The sequence below is a fragment of the Cryptotermes secundus genome, unplaced genomic scaffold, assembly GCF_002891405.2.
Source record: "Cryptotermes secundus unplaced genomic scaffold, Csec_1.0 scaffold343, whole genome shotgun sequence".
NCBI classification, from domain to species: Eukaryota; Metazoa; Arthropoda; class Insecta; order Blattodea; family Kalotermitidae; genus Cryptotermes; species Cryptotermes secundus.
This window is the reverse complement of record NW_019729214.1, coordinates 980,096-998,313: the sequence shown is the minus strand read 5'-3', so window position 1 is coordinate 998,313 and position 18,218 is coordinate 980,096. Positions and strand designations below refer to the sequence as shown.

Here is an 18,218-nt window from a genome sequence, read left to right as displayed (position 1 = left end):
TGGCCTGTAGTTACGGCATAGGACCAAAGGTCAGCACCAGGTGGTACACGCGTACACCCAGGATGCGATTTGGAACGAGTTTTGCTCTGACTAACTTGCTTGGATGAGTTTTATAAAACGCAGCTACAGGAATATATACTGTGGCACTGTGGTTGTATAGCCTCATCGGGGGAAAATTGGATATGGCATGGGCAGACCCTATTCTTCCTATTCTCTACTCCCGCAAATCCTCTTACTTGTCACAAAGTTACACAGTAGGTTAATTCAAGTTCCGCAACCCTTCAATGCGCCTGCAACTTGTTGGTTGTAGGGATCTCTCCGATGTGCAAGATCGTGGAACACGTTACCGTGTAAGAAATTATCGAAGCCACCGTTGAACCGTTTCCGTCTTCCTAGTTGTCCACAGAGGTTGCCACGTACACGCTTTTTGAACGTATTTGTATTATTTGAAGCAACATTATCGCGTGGAATTAACTTCCCTCTGGAAAATCTGAAAGTTCAGCTTTGTTTACGAAGGTAAGATGGCCGCGAGGAGAAAATAATGATTGAATTGACTGTTGTATCTTTGTCTTCAGAAAAGGGTTTCTTAGATCGAGAGCTTTATCATTATGTATAGATCCGATGTTCAGCGATTTTCGAATAAATGAAGCCTCTCATGTGTCACAGGCTGAAGGAAAAATAAAGCTGGACAGAAAATCCATACTGTTCTCAAACACTGCATTTAGGAAGATTTACACACGTTTCTGCGTATATCTCGCGCGATAACTTGCTATTTATTGAGGCGAGAAACTTTTCGAAGATGCAGAGAAATACTCCGTGCCTTCCCATCCTTGCGCCTGCCCGCTCGCCCAGTCTGCATGTTTTAAGCTATTTATAACAGCGTACCAAAAGTGGGCATTAGTGAACTGAAAAACCAGTGGCAATAACAGAGCGAACGCGCCAGAATTGTTACACCTTTTCGACACAAAGACTATACTTCTGGTAAGGAACTACTACTCCGCGACGAAAGGTCCTTCGATTTTACATTTCTGCACTTGAGCAACAGTGCGTGCTGCAGAAACGCGAGAACCACCAACAGCTTGTTCAACGATGGATCGAAACGAGCTGGCCTGGCACAGACTCAAACAAACGGGCACACTGAAAATTGGAGTAAAGGGCTAACAGCTTTTTATAAAGAGTGTCCCAGTGAAAACAGTTTACCACGTTCTAGCGCAGAGGTCGGAAACCTATGGCATCTGTGCCCACAGATCCAAGCAATCTAATGATAAAATACAAAATACAGCAGTTTACTTCTTAAATGTGCGACAATTTTCATTTCGTCAACTAGGGTTGTCTGCATGAAAGAAAACTGGCTGCTTTTTAGTTACAACGTTTTAGTTCCCTCCCATTAGCTCCGCATATGTAAATAATATTGTCACGTGTATGTGTGTGCTATATACAGGGGTTGGATTGGTGACTGGATTTACTGAACACGTATATATGCAACTCGTAACTACAAGAAACTATAAAATCCTCACTGATTTACACACTCTATAAAGATCACCGTCGTTTCCTGGTAAAGGATCTTAACAATGTCCTCTGCTTACGTCCTTACCGGCTGGTGAATATCCCACAACTGACTCATTTCTCCAACTGATCAACTCCCAACTGACGGCAATCTCACACCAACCTCCTAGTCTTTGCTTCACTGACTGACTCAAGACTCGTTCACTTCCCTGCATTGCACGCACTGCCCTCTCTCACTAGTTAATTTTATTTATATGATTTCAAATTGGTTTTCACCCGGTGGCAGTGGTAATACACTAAGTCACAACACACAAAATAACCAGCCACGCTCGAACAAAACTAATAACAATAAACAAAAGTACATAAGAGTCACATACTACACACAATGAATACCATTACAATTACAACTACAATACAATACCAAGATAAATAACATTAATTAACCTGAGATAGTTGTCCTTGTTATAACATCTCGGAAGGGACAGCACAGAACACACTGTTCCTCTGTTTCTTATTAGGAAACTGTTGCTTACCAGCGGGCGTTACTTATAGTCATTACTCAGCAACGGGTCTACCTCCTATAATATGTGTATGAAAGTAGCATTTCTGAAATATTCTTTTAAATAAAATGTCAATCAATTCTAGTATCAAATGTGGTTTTACATATAGATCAGTCTGTAAGAAGGGGTACACCTACTTAGTCTATACATATAATCAAAAACAAATCCAGAGGAACAATGCTGATATGTACTGGGATATAAGTGTTTAAAATTAAACAAAAAATAGTGTAACACGCTTTGGGAATTCAACAGGAAGCAACTTGTTATATAGACTTCCGTATTATTAATTTCCCTTCCTCTCTCCCATATTCCTGTCCAGTCCTACATATTACCGAATGACGATGCGTCGAGGCCAACGACTAACATCTCTCATGAATAACACGCACAAATAGTCAATCGTAAATTGTCTCCTTTATACCCTACACTTCACATATTTACATCAAAATTGTGTCAATACTGATAGAATAGAAATGACAGACTGAAATAAAAGACTAAAAGATCGTTCGTAACCGTAACTACAGTCCAACGTGTTACCGCTCGACAATTAGTTATGGCTACCTGGAATTGCGTAAAGACAACGATACATCTCAGTCAAGTCCAGTCTAGCCTAGTGAATTGCTCCTGCCCCTCGCTAGCACAGTCGTTCTTGGTTTCGGTTCCCATTTTTATTCTTTACAGACCTCGTTTAACGAGCATAATTCGTTTCAGAATCTTACTCGTAATGCGAAACACTCGTTAAGCTAAACAAATTTTCCCATATAATTTAATGTTAAAATACGATGCGTTCCATGCCGAAAAAAATACTAAAAATAATGTTATGTATAACGTTTATTCAAAGAAAACTATATATACATTGTTAAGGAGCGTGAATCATCTTCATCTTTTCTTCCACGCGGAATGAACCAACCTGGAATGCGAATTCCATTTGCAGGGAAAAAAATTGTAATAATTAGTTTATTATTTATGATACACATCTAATTCTTTTTTACTAGAAAGCTGTCTAGAGACATTCGTTTTTGCCGACGCTTCAAACTTTGGTGAAAATGCGACACAGCATTATCATTAAATAAATTTGTAGCGGGCACAGCCACTGCCTTATTAGGGTGATGAGTCTCAATGTACGATGCAACAGTTTCCCATGCTTTCAGCATTTCTCTTATTGCGCTAGAAGATTGTTGCTTTGCTTTTACCTCCTCCTCCTCCTCTGACAAACTCTCCTCCACAACTTCATGTTGTGAAACACAATGCAACTCCATAAGCTCTTCGGTGGTCAGCTCTTCCACAAGCTCATCGATATCATTGTTATCCACCTCCAGCCCCATGATCTTGACACACTCTCGTTGACTACAGGCTCCACAGGTACTATCTCAAATCCCTCAAAGTCACATTCGACAACGCTCTCCGGCCAAAGCTTCTTCCAAGCAGAAGTGAGCGTTCTCTTGGTAACCCCTTCCCACGGCTTTTGAATCATCTTGAGGCAGGCAACGATGTGGAAGTGATATTTCCAAAACTCTCTCAGAGTGAGATTGGTCCCTTCAGTCACCTCAAAACAACGCTCGAAGAGTGCTTTAGTGTACAGCTTCTTAAAGTTAGAAATAACCTGCTGGTCCATAGGCTGGAGTAACAGAGTGGTGCTGGGAGGCAGAAACTGGATCTTGATGAATTTGAATTCTTCAAGGAGGGCATCTTGTAGGTCTGGAGGATGGGCAGGAGCATTGGCCATAACAAGCAAAACATGGAGTGGCAGATTCATCTCAAGCAAATATTTTTTCACAGACGGACCAAACACTTCTTTGATCCAATCAGTATGAAGGTCACGTGTCACCCAAGCCTTGTTGTTGGACCTCCACATCACATTTAGCCTGCTCTTCTGGACTTTACACTTCTTGAATGCTCGTGCAATTCCTGAATGGTAAACAAGCAGCGGTTTAATTTTCAAATCGCCGCTTGCATTGGCACAAAATTGCAGCGTCAGACGTTCTTTCATTGGCTTATGGCCGGGCAATGCATTATCCTCTGCTGATATATGGGTTCGCTTCGGCATCTTTTTCCAGAAGAGACCCGTCTCGTCACAATTAAAAACCTGTTGCGGCAGGTAACCCTCAGAATCTACGAGCTTCTTGAAGTCGCCGATGAAGTTCTCTGCTGCCTTTGTGTCGGAGCTTGCTGCTTCACCGTGCCTTACAACGCTGTGGATGCCGGTTCTTCTCTTAAACTTCTCGAACCACCCACGGCTTCCCTTAAATGCTTCTTTGGCCGTTGATGATCCTGGCGTCTTCTTAACGAGGTCGGCGAAAATCACTTTCGCCTTCTCACAAACGATGTTCTCGTTAATAGTGTCGCCTTGCAATTGCTTTTTGTTTATCCATATGAGGAGCAACCTTTCAGCATCATTGAGAATACGTAACCGTTGCTTAGATATTCTTGTCACTCCCTTCGAAGCGTCTCTCTCCTTAATCTTGTCCTTGTTCTTGAGGATAGTGCAAATCGTTGATGTAGACCGACTGTATGTGCGTGCTAGATCAGCCACGCTCACACCTCGTTCTCGCTTTTCAATGATTTTACATTTCATTTCTACGGTTATTTTTATTCTCTTATGGCTGTCTTTTTGCGGCTTTTTCTTTGGGGACATTTTTGCAAGGGTTATTAAACTCTGCACAAAAACAATCACAAATAATACGTCTAAACACAATTTTGGAAAAACGTGTGATCACAAGCGACACTAAGATGCTAGCGGAACGACTGCTAAACACAGACTGATTGTAGCAAGCGCACAATCCGGGACTTCCCCTCTCGTCACTCGTTAAGCGAGTCATATTATTTTTACAATTTGTTTTGCTCGTTATGAGAGGTGCTCGTTAAGCGAGGTACCACTGTATATATTTTCTTCGATCAGAGGTGGGGTCTGACTACTGGTCAGTCCAGTCAACTGCTCCTGTCGCCAGCACAGCCATTCTTCGCTCCGAGTCCCGCGGGACACACGACCAATTTTACTGTCTCGCGATTCAGGGGGGTCGTCCGGGGTTTCAGATTTAACCGGTTTTATAGCTTATCTCTGATGTGCAATAAAGTGACGTAAGAATCACCCAATAACTGACTGCTATGCCACTGGCTATATACCGACCGAGCGACCGCGGCTTGTCGGCGAAGTTAGTGCCAACTTTAGCGGATAGAAGGTGTCGCGTGGTCAGCGCAACGAATCCCCACGGCCGTTAATTTCGGGTTTCTAGACCGGAGCCGCTATTTCCTTGAAACAGCTCCTCAATTATCACCACTAGGTTGAATGGACCCCGTTCGAGACCCACTACTTTTCAGAAAAAAATTGTAGAGCCGGAAATCGAACCCGGACCTCTTGATGTGTAGCCAGGAACTCTGACCACTAGACCACAGAGGCGTAGTTCACTTGCGGACTAAAATCATGGAGTTTTTTATGCCACTGGCTAATTGCCTGCCTGCTAAATTGCTGCTGGCCGTCTCCAGTACAGCGGTTCTTGGTTCGGAGTCCCACGGGACTCACGCTCATATTTTACTGTCTGACGGTTCTGGGATATATCTCATGCTTACAGAGCTTCTTTATATGTAGGCCCATACGAGGAAATATTACGCCACGGAAAAACGTCCCTGATCCCTTTTCTAACTTCTGATTACATCAGAAATCTTGAGCACCGCTATGTTGCGAGGTTGTGCTCACCGCCGTCATTCAGTATAATACGAATATACTGCAAACAGTCTGTACATGGTGACAGTGGGTTCGAATTCAGTCAGGGAAATAGATTTGCATTTTATAGTGTTACCTGAAGGCTGACGACGGACTAGATGACTCCTACAAAACTCTCTGCATGTATAAGGATGCAGTGCCAACGAAGGAGCTGGAACTGTAAGGAGGACGTGCAAATAACTTCGCGCAAGAGCTGGTTTTCACGAAGTGCGGATATAGGACGCCGTTAATTTCTGTGGTCATGTGTACATCCTGTGATCAGACGTTAAACTAATTACCGCGTCATTTACGACATAAATTACATAAGCTGTAAATGCGGTTTCCTTACTATACAGGACCCGTAGTATAAAGGAGCCAAAAATTCTAAGTTTCCAACATCATGGTATTCACGATACATGGAAGAACAGATCGGCACTGCATTGGGCCCAAGGATGTTGCTCCCAGTAAAACTGGTCATCTATTCTCTCCACGGCGATAACGTGCAGCAATCGCAATTTGAGACTGTCGAACAATTCACCGAATTCGATTCGCATTCTATTTTACTGTAAGAAGGAATGAACATTGCTTCACACATAGGGGAGCACATCTAATGAGTATCGAAAGGTTTCTTTCAGTTGATTCCTTGATGGTATAGTACGCTTTTCAATTGGACAATATAAGACACACACGACGTTCCAGAAACTGAATCCACTGATGCCAACTTGTCTGGCTGTTTTTTATTATACCGCCACTTCCATCTTATTTCATGAACTTAATTTGTGTCAGCAACCACCAGGACCTAACCAGAGACCCTATAATTATTACCAGTGAGCTAAAACAATAGACCACCTCAGTGGTATAATAAAACAGTGATTTTCATACTGTACGTGCCGAATATCATAGACTGCTTCACGTGAATGCAGCCTCCACATTCTGAAATTTCACTGACATATTTCAAACTACACTTTTTAATTATAAGGCATTCCCGAAATACGCAAACCAATTCAATAATTTTTCAAAACCGTATGGACCTAATTGGGTTAAATTTCATTCGTACAAATTCGGTATTTCTCAGAGTTTCACATTAAACGCTCTTCTGCATGTGTAAAAACGCCGGTACGCCGTGATCAAAATCTACAACACTTGAACGAACATGGAGTCATGTTCGAGGCACTCTAACCACTGTTTCACACAGTAATGCCTCAGATTAAGAAATAAAAGCTGAAAGATAAATGGGCGCCATGGCTTAATTTTTATTGTTTGTGGGCTACATGGTATTACGAATAAAACATTACATTCTACAACCTTTTCCTCAGATATTCGGATTGGTATGGAAGTGAAACGAAAGCTCCTTTTAATCTATACGTCTCCTCTGTTCACAACTTCTCACTGGACGAATTCATAAAATTATTACTCTTCCATGGTAAGCACCAAAATCCATGCAGGATATGCAAACAAAGGCACCGCATTAAGATTTTCTAAGGAGAAAAAAAAAGTTTTTCGATCTTCTAACGGACTTGCGTGATTTTCACTCATTCTATTGGGGACTGCATGGTCGCCTGGGAAATTCGGTCCATGAAGTGTTACTCAGGGCCCGCCACTCTACAGAGTAAGAAAATCCAGTGATCTGTTTAGAGGGTAAGTACAGACACATAATATAAAGATTCAGTCGTTTCGAAAGATACTTTTGGTCCCGCCGTCACAATCTTGAGAAATCTTGAGACAAGTTCAAGAATTTTTACAATTACTTTATCTTAAACATATAAAAAGAGTGATTCTTCGGTCATGGTAGCGACAATCAATGTCGCAGCTGAATTTCGATGCCTTACACTCGAGGATATACAGATAGCAATGCAACGAATCTACAACGCAACCATTCTATGTTATATGCTCTATGTTTTCCGGTCTAGAAAACCGAGATTAATGGCCGTGGGAATTCGTTGCGCTGACCAAGCGACACCCTCTATCCGCAAAAGTTGGCACTAAACTTCGCCAACAAGCGGCGGTCGCTCGGTCGGTATAGTTTGCTTGCGCACTGAAAGGCAAGGAGTTTATTATTCTCTATGTTTCTCTAGAGACAGAGACACTTGAAAAAACATGAAATAGTTCTTCACATTATGTTAGTCCTTAAACGGAGGAGGAGCGCACGCCGAACATTTCGTTATATCTATTCAACACAGGTCCGAATTCAACCGGATCGTCTACAATGTAAGGTTGTGTATATTTCTATCAATATTTTCAAGCGAATATCGTAGCAGATCTCTAAAAGAAGCCAACCGCTTCTTACAAGCGACCCTTCCAATTCATTACTCTCACGATAACAAATAAATAAACAGTTTTCAAAATGTCGTTTAATACACACGGGAGTTTCGCATTACCCAATTAATTTTTCAAGATTCGACGTCCGTTCTCAAGAAGAATATTCTGGCTCGATCGGTCTAATTCAATTTCACATTCTGTATTCTTACACATCTTTAAAGTAACATAGAGACATCAGCCTACTCATACAGGAAAAAGCATCGAGTGCCTAAGACCAAAGGGAAGAACATTCAACCTCGTAATGGCTCCAAACAGCCCAGTCCCGTGGAAGTATAATATCAGTGGTAACAACACAAAAATGTGTTTCCAAACAAAATCAGTGAATTCAGTTCACATCGATATCTAAATACAAATATACGCCTGTATTTCGTTAACACTTGGTTCAATGTAAAACATTTAAACACAGTTTTCACCTCTGCCGATAGCACCACTTGTTCAGTTTTAATATCACGTACTACTGTACGTTAACACCAACTAAAATGCTTAGAAACATTCCGACAACTAAACTGGTTCCAATACGGTTTCTGACCTTCCCCAAAAATGTTACATTCTGTCGACCACGATCAATGTAAACTACGTCCATAAAAAGTCAATATTCTCATTCTGAAAACGTTACAGTACACTGACAGAACATTACTGCAACTATGGGCAATAAAGCATGAAAACAAATTAAATATCCAATCAAAAACAGCTTCTCCTCTCATTCTCCATAATAAAAAAATAAGCCCTTGTCCAGTTAAGGGTGCGATCAGTAACAGGAAGACAAGCACAAGCAATTTTTACGTCATCCATAGCTAATACGTCAATTACTACACGAACGCTAGTCTGAATTTTGCACGGTGTCAGTCACCCACTAGAATTCGCCACGCCCACTGGAGGAGGAAATGTGCGCCTTCCAGTATCAGTACAACCATCTCGGTACGTGAACTCCACCCGGGCCTTCGGCTACAAAAAGTCACATTTCAGTTCAGTACATAAACCGGACTGTCGCTCGCTCGATCCCAAGGTGCTTGCTCGAGCTACTATATACACGTGCGTCGGGCATGACCAAGATAATAGGAAACAGACTGTCCGCATAACCGTTCATGCCACACCCTTCCATATCCTGAACCAACAGCACTCCATTAGAGCAGTGGTTCTCAACGTTTATGAGACCGCGGCCCGGTAAGTTCTTTCTTTATAAGACGAGGGCCCGGTTCCAACAAATTTACTCGTAAATACCTTTCCAGTTTTGTTAAAGTTCATGCATTAAGCGAACTATAAAATATTTATTCATGAAAAATGCTTAGAAAATGAAAATGACAAATTCCAGAGCCTCTGGCGGCCCACTGCTGGGCCACGGCCCGGCGGTTGAGAAGCACTGCATTAGAGTACTGTGAACCCTTCTTGAAAAATGGATACACAATTTAAAACGGGCACCCTTAAAGGACGAGCAAACATGGGAACCCTCGGTTCAGACGAGAAAATAATATTAAAGCGTATCTTAGAAATAGGTGAGACGATGTGAACTGGATTCATCTGGCTCCGGAGAGGGGTTAGTGGCCGAGTGTTGGGAACATGGTATTGGACTTCAAATTTCCATATCAATGGCGACACTTCCTGACTAGCTACAGCAACAGCAACAACTAGCTTCTCAAGGATTCTGCTCCGAGTTAACTACAACACATATTAGTATCAACCACTTCATTTACTTGGCCTTTTTATTAAACTAAACAAATTATCCATCGACGTTGTGTCAAACTATGACGTAACGATATGAACTAAAGCAGCTCTCTTTGTCCGCAAGAATTCCGGTACAGATACACGTATATCGACGGTGAAGACCTGTACCTTTTCCTAAAAATGAACGGGAAATCAGACATTGTTACGTGAAGACATAGAAATTTTGCAGATTGTTCGTCTGATTTCAATTTTGCAGGAGACACTAATAATGAAAAACTGAAAGAAAAACACAAGCCAATCAGATATACTGTATAACGAAGCCATTTCAAGCTATGTGCTACTACTGAAAGGAATACGGAACTAAGAGGTTTCGCATTCAATTAAAAACTGTTATACCGGTGCTTACTGATTTAGCCGATTAAAAGGTCACTTGTTCTCGCTAATCATTATCTTACTACCTACACGTACAATAGCGCTTACTTCTTTTCCGTTCCTTGTTACAATTCAAAAGGACATTTCAGTTCGGCGCCAATATTCTTGTATAGAATGGCATTCCGTTAGAGTCTGGTCAGTTTCCCCTCAGACGTATACGATGCGTGGATGGATGGGCTGCATAAGAGGTGAGCCATGATACTCCGGCCTTGCACCGCGACCTTCAATGATCTATTGTGCTTCCCGCTTTTTGATAAACCCTCTAACAAACCTACACTTCAAACGAAATGTAGGGCTTCGTTTATGGGGCCGTCATAGTAGTCACTTGGTTCCATAAAAAACTGTACCAGGTGACGAAATCTTAAAACAGGCCATGGCCTCACATTTCTTTTTTAATTCCGACTGGGTCCACTCGGCACGGCGGCCACTGATTGGCCTACTGTAGCCTGCCCCGGGTGATTATGATGGAGAATTTGGTGGAATGAAGATTGGCAGGGGAAACCGAAGTACTCGGAGAAAACCCGCCCCCGCGCCACATTATCCACCACATATCCCATTTGACCAGACCCGGGATCGAACACGGGCCGCGGTGGGAAGCCAGAGACTAGCCACTTGAGCTATGGCGCGGCCTTATGGTCTCACATTACATAGGATGTGTGTGGCTGATTAATCTTTTTCTAGGCACCGTTCACAAGTGGGGTCATCTGTCAATCCAAGTTTGAAAAGGTGTCCTTTTAGGTGAGTGTCCTGTAAATAGTCCTACCACCCATCTGTACGATGTATAAAAAGGGGCACACCAACATCTGAGAACAAGGAGCTCATTGAGAAATGCTAAACCACCGGCAGGTAACATTGTACTAACACACACACACACGCACACGCACGCACACACACACACACACACCTTGTCCAAGCAATATAGAATTTTGTGCATGATGTACTTCATGCGGGCGTGTGGAAAATCACAAACGCGACGGGGCGAACACCCGTGATAACATTCTGAGTCAATGCACAGCTATACCAGTGGGAACTCAGCATACGGAAACATCACTTTTATCCGTATTCATTACGACGTTTCGCCGGAAGAATTTAAAGAGGAGCAAGTGTCTGAACGTCCGGAAATTCAGTTAGAATAGAGAAACATATTTATGTTTGTAACTAGTATCAGAATACAGCAACACTGTAATTTGAAAAAAAAAATAATGCCATAGGTCTATATGACAAAGTTCGGGGGGCTGAACCCGACCCACTTCAAGAAACATGCAACATTACGAGTGAAAAAGCAACTTTCGATTCAGGTCTTCTGGGTTGTGACGCAGTACAGTCTGATGAACTATCTGCGTCTCTAAGGTGACGACACAGAATAAAATTTAAACCTCGAATGTTTGTTGTTTTCAGGCACATGACGCCGTGTGATTTGGTATACTGGTACCGACGTCTAGGAGGATTTTGTTGCATCCATCTCACCTCCATCTACCTTGGTGACGTTCCTCCGAAAAGCTGGTACCTATGTATATGGTGCACCATCCCAGAAGGCAGTGATCTTCATAGTCACCGCCGTAAGAAATTCAAATTTCAATCCAAATCTTTACCGATATGAAAAGCTGAAATCTCCAAAGAAGTATAGCTTGACACGAGCAGCACAGCCCTTCATGCACCATAAATTTGCAGTTATGACGGTATGCCTACAGAATTATTGGAGGGACAGTAAGAACGAAGATAGTCAACAGTACTATAATCTTCACTCTGCCATGCAAATGGCTCCCCGAGCATTAAACAAATACACAGAGAACGACGCAATCACTCTTCTGAAATAGCGTAAAGATGGTCGAAACAAATCATCTGCAAAAAGAAATACATGTAAAAAGCACGTAAACTAATCACACTTTCCCGACAAAACAGAACAATAAGACTGTAACGGTGACCTCACGCCCAGTATATGCTTCAAATGATGTTTCGCCCTTCAACCCTCTAAAGCAAAGCGATAACCGCCACATGCACTACCTGCTTTAACACAAGATCTGAATTTTGTTCACACAATGTAATTGTGTGTTTCGCAAGATTCTCAGAATACAAAGCACTAACCAGTTGGTCTTGTAATGGAGACGCCATGTGTCTACACTTAATATGTACGCCGATATTACATTATGCACGGATTTAATTTAAGAGGAAATAACAAGGAATGGTTTTCAATGTAGAATAGTACTACGTCAGTTGTCCTAAAATAGGGTCAAAGCAACACTCACTAGTACAAAACACACAACATTCTCACCCACAAACACTTTTATAATTCTACGCGAGATACTAACATGGCCACGTGCACTTATGCGCGGCTAACCCTGCCGCTCAAGCTGACCAGCGGGCTCGAATACCACCTCACCCACAGCTTGTACTCCTGCAGTGGCAACAGAATAGGTATCTTCCACGTGATTTGCAATCAGCCACAACTGTACACTGGTATCGTAGCTAAGTCAACTCAGGTTTAACCGGCTGCTGTTCCGTGTTAGACCGCATCGGTCAATACTGAGTTCGCCGTGACGTCACACAGGGGGCTAAAAACGACGTAGAATTGCATCACAGGGCGGCAACAACAAGTGATCATCCCTTTCATGTGATACGAGGGGTATGGAATCGTACTGAGAATCACGTAAAACATTTCATGAAATTGCGCAACGACATAACCGTTCATTGCGAAAGTGCAACACACGTGCTCTCTGTACAATTACGTGCGATAATGGCCACGTCAGGCATCAAATCGTCACGGTGACTAAAATATTCACACTGGCGACGAATTTTCTTCCTCCCTGACTCTACGGAGCTCTTAAGAACCTTGGTCTTCTTCACGGCAGTACTCACTCATCTCGATTAATTGCCTTTTGCTTCCATCTTTTCAAATTCCGGTCAGGTAAATCACTTTCTACATCTTCAAGTCAAGCGACGAAGAATACAAACACCACTGACCATTACTTCGACTCATAGATTTCTGGATATAGACTGCCCAGCAGTAACAGCATTCCTGCCGCAGAAATGGAAGAGTAGATTCCTATGGCTGAGGGGAGCCCCAAGGCTAAACTGACCAGTCCGCATATGAATTTATAAAGATACCATCTTGTTAGAATAGTGTTTTATCAACTGGTGGTGTGTGAAGTGTTTAATGTACGCCGGTCCGCAAATTGCATTAGCGTTGTACTTGTATTACACATTGCGCATTCGGGAAAGTACAAGTACACTATTTTACAATTATCGACTTTTACCTTTCATCCCCGTTTAGTGACTAAACAGCTATACAGGTTGCTCTGCATATTGCTACATGCTTTCGGCCGAGTCTAAATACGTCATTTACAATTACTTTTCGTTTTCTTATATGCCGATGGGAAAATTCTAACACATTCTTTAACACGTTCTTTTACCGAGCACTTAATTCCGAATGTTCGATGTGGGTAACACAACTTTCTCCGATTTCAATACAACATAAAGGGATTACAATTTCTGTAATTATATATATATATATATCCATTGAATACTATATTTGCACAGTGTCACTCGAACTGTACAGTGTACGATAGAAGAAGCTGAAAATCACTGCACAGGAATACCACACTTATTTTCATGAGAATCAGTTCTTCTATTCCTGGCAAATGCGATCTTTGTTCCTAAATAATCACACAACTGCCTACATCTATAGAACGTATCCCTGCCTTAACCCAACTTCAGTACTTACTAATGTGATTGCCTCTTACTGACATTCTAATCTAGTCATTTTCTAGGTTGTTCTTGTTTAATTTAATGTTTGATAATTATGGACTGGAGGAGGTGTTACAAAGACCCCCTCCGGTTTGTAAGGTCCTAACAAAGACTTCCTTTCCAGACTTGTTGGAAAGGCTGAAACTGGCACAAAATTATACAAAGTTACGGATATTTGTAACCTACAGCAGAGCTAAGTTTCTTATACCACGGTGTAGGTTTTCATGGAAAACCAAGCTCGTACGCGGCAACGTAAGGAATGGAATGCAATCCGGTATCAACACAGAACTTATTTACGAACACAACTGAGACTTCGTATGATTCCGACGACAGAATGCCGGTATTTGGCGGAGAAATATTTAAACTGGAGGGTATTTGAAAATTTTCAGGTTTTAATGTAGCTTAATTGGGAACAGTTTCGTTTAAATTCGAGTAAATCTACTGCAGTATCATGCCATAAATGCTGAACCTTGACACTTAAATACGGACCTGCAGCAACCTGCGTTCGTACTGCAGCCTGGTGCCGAACATAGAAACTGAAGGCCATATAATAACAAGCCAGCTTTTTTATCCGAGCTGTTACGGCATTTCCATGAAGACGAACAGGAACTTAACAATTCTTGAACGTGATGCCCCTTCTCATTCCGCGTCAAATGCAGGCCTGTAACTAACCGGAGGAAATGACTTTTATTATTCTAAGTATCATTAGACTCATTAAAACACTGGTGGGCTTAAAGATGATTCAGATACAGAATCGCGTCGCTCGAGCCAACGGATATCAGAGTGCGGTCCGCGAGGGCCTTCCAGATGGTCCGTAATCTGTCCGATTTTCTAATAGCCATGGTTTAGAATCGGAAACAGCAGAAATGACGAAACAATCGAAAACGTCACTACTTTATAATGTTACTTTTACTTGGTAATTAGCATGGGGACGAATAGGACTGAAGAAGATGTTTTTATAAGCATAAAGTAGAACGGAGCAAGTAAATAGTGTTAATAATTTAAAATGCATGCTCGTTTGAAACCAAAGAGGTTTTTCATAACTTCCTATGCCTTTATATTTTTCAAGCAAAATCATACCACACCTAACTCCAGCATCAATTCTAGCACCAACGATTACATTTCCCAGATACAAAGCCATAAAGGAAACATCATCTTTCTTATATCACTTGGACTAGAACCACAGGATTTTTAGTTGTAAGTTGTAGTCACTATAACTAAAATATTCATTAAGTTGAATCTGCTGCCTTCCAGTCTGCTAAAACGTAAATATTAGAATATATATTATAATTTTATTTGTTGTTTTGTATGGATGTGAACAGTGGTAGGCCCACACAAGAAGTTAACATAGACTGCGGAAGTTTGTTAACCAGGCGATGAACAGGACACATAGGCACAAGAGTATAAAAACAGGCAAGAAACGGATGAACGGAATTGCATATAGAGAAGCTTCATGATTTTATACTCTTCACCAAATACTGTCTGGTCAAATTACGGACAAAACGATAACAGTATCAGGCACCTTAGGTAATATGCTGTTTGGACAATAATTTGTGGTGCAAGGTACGTTTCGATACAGGATACTAAGTCCCTTTCGCCCTTTTAGATGTCACAGATAACGTATTATAATAAAAATAGCAATACTATATCGGCATCAAAACTCTGCCATGCAACTGATGATCACGTTTTCGCGTACTTTTAAGTCATGGATACAGGCTTAAGTGTTATTGTATCCATCCGCATAACTTATTTTTATCACCTAATGCACACAAAACGCGCAATTAATTTGCATCATCGGAAACGTCATTTTTTTTTCTTTTTTCCCCCCTTGGCACTACAGCCCCAGTGGGCCTAGGCCTACCTCCACGAACTTCTCCGTTCACTTCGGTTTTTCTAGATCTTACACGTTCGGTAGGATTCCTTGGGCGGGTGATCGGCTCGTCGCAAGGCCTCTACCTGTACACAAACACAGAAAAACGCACACACACACACACACACACAAACTAAACATCCATGCCCTGAGAGGGATTCGAACTCACGATCCCGGTTTCCAAGCGAGCGAAGACAGTACATGCCTTAGACCGCTCGGCTACCGTGAGGAAACGTCCTTTACGTTTCTGAATTAGTACAATGGTGAATGATTAATTACTGTGAACTAATTATGTACTGTCACAACCCTCAGGTGAGGCTGCAATTAATACTTGTCTGACTTTCTCTTTAGTAACAGATACCATGTATTCATCTGATCGTCACAAAAGTGTGCACTTTTACTTTCTCATATAGGTAGTATGAAAAGGTATTGTGATCGTTAATTCCTGGTACTCATTTCTGTTAGAGCCTGAGTGAACCCCAGGGCCATAGTGCGGCTGGAAGGATTAGGTCAATTGAAAAAAATCCAATGACCTCATCGGGACTTGAACCCGCGACCTTCCGGCTTGTAGCATAGTGCCTAAACCACTACGCTACTTAAATAATTTTCCTGGGGAGTAAAGCGCGGCCGCGTGTAAGGCTGACAACCTTACCGCCATCTTTGAGCCGATTGTCTAGATAATGTGGGACCCTCAACGTCTCACAACCCTATGGGCCTTCACGGCCTGGTACAGGGATAGCTTTATTTACTTACTTTACTAACTGTGATCCTTAAAACAAATCGATCTCGAGAATCTGACCGACGAATATGAAAAAGTGTTTTTTGGAATGCGGTAACGGCTTGATAGACCTCGATTATATTTTAATCTTCTAGAGAAGCAATGGACCAAAATAATAAGTCTGTCATCCATCAAGCAGTATATAAGAAAGCATGTGCAATGACTTTGCATCATCTTTTTCTTCTTAGCCCGTTTCCGTGGCATGAAAGTTGGCGACGTAGAATCGTGTTTGGGTATTCAAATATTTTATGTTTTTTGGTATTAGTAATATGACGTCTCCTCGTGGATTCGAAGAAAAACTACGTAATTAACATCACGGAGCAGAGTTCCCTTTGAGAAGGCAACAGTCGCTCAGACATTCAAGGAATTCCCCACCTTTCACAGAAGCCGAAGGCTCAATATCAGTCACAAGAAACTCTCAAGACGCGAGGCAGCACTTTGCTCGGACTAGCTGGTATACATCCACCAAACCACGAGGTGTCACATTAGAAAAGAAGTAAATCTTAATATTCACCTCAAATTTCGTTCAACACCGTGTTCACAAAAGCATGCCAGTAGACCCCACAATAAGCCAGATAAATTCAGCCCTCATCATCACACCCCATTTCACAAAGATCCATTCATTACTAAGACCTATCTTCCCATCTAGGCCTAGGTCCCTTCCTATATCAGATTCTTGCCCAGATGTATGCATTTCGGATCTATCCCACTGTCATATCCCCACACCAGCGCCCTTTCTATACCAAGCACATCATTTCCAACCGGCAGAACAGATTCGACGAGTGTCCAAAAAAACATCCACAGCTACTGCAAATACTAACAAATTTCCTGCCTCCTCTGTACGCAAGTGACAAGAACGTATGTACCATAATTAGTATTACCGAGCAAGTTGGCGTAGATGTTTCGCTTCTGATTTGCATTCGGGAGATGACCTGTTCGAAACTCGCCCGGTCGGGGCACCGGCGGTTTAGTAATGTTCACCGGTTTCCCCAGGACAATGCCGGGACAGTAATACCTCACACTAGGCAGCATACACAAATTATCCTACTATCTGATACTATGTAGCCTACACTGCATTACTGAGAGCGTGTTACATAAACAATAAATTAAAACGATTACTTTTGTTTCTGGGAAGGTCTAAAAAGCGAATAAAAAGGTAAAATTGTCCCTGTGCTTAACTAATTAAGCACTTCGCCATGAAGGCGTGTGGGGGAGTGGATGTATAGATCCACATCTTCTTGACCTCGGCACTAGTTGGAGGTGAGTGGTTAGCTTCACGTCCTTGCTGTTTTACCCCCGGGGGAAGAGGCCCCGTACCCATTGGATAGGAGGTTGGGTGTACCCCAGAGCCAGTCTGGACGACTTGGAGGAAGAGACAATTTTTGCCCCCACGGGGCTCGAACTCCGACTTCTCGGTCGTCCAGCCCGTTGCCAGTCGCTATACAGACTGCGCTATCCCGGTTCCTTCTGAAAAGCGAATAGAAATGAAAATGTGTAGTGATTTTACATGTATACGTTCCCCTGATGTCAATCTGGGCATTCTGTTGTTGTAACCATATAAACAGCTCGTATAAATACAGTTGTGAATAGGGGAGGGTGAGAACAGAAGTCTGATATTTGGCAGCGGCGTTTCGGAAAAATGATCTGAAA

General features: G+C 42.1%; 1 protein-coding gene across 5 annotated transcripts in view; it reads right to left on the bottom strand.

Moving 5' to 3' along the window:
* Positions 1-18,218, bottom strand: part of LOC111865421 (A-kinase anchor protein 1, mitochondrial) — a 123,413-nt gene that overhangs the window by 24,539 nt on the left and 80,656 nt on the right. The window contains exon 1 of one of the 5 annotated variants that reach the window (XM_023853445.2): positions 12,486-12,682. The exons of the other annotated variants lie outside the window; for them this stretch is intronic. The gene's annotated coding sequence lies outside the window, so the exon portion shown is untranslated. Of the gene's footprint in view, positions 1-12,485; positions 12,683-18,218 lie in introns of those variants that run through there. 5 annotated transcript variants of the gene reach the window in all.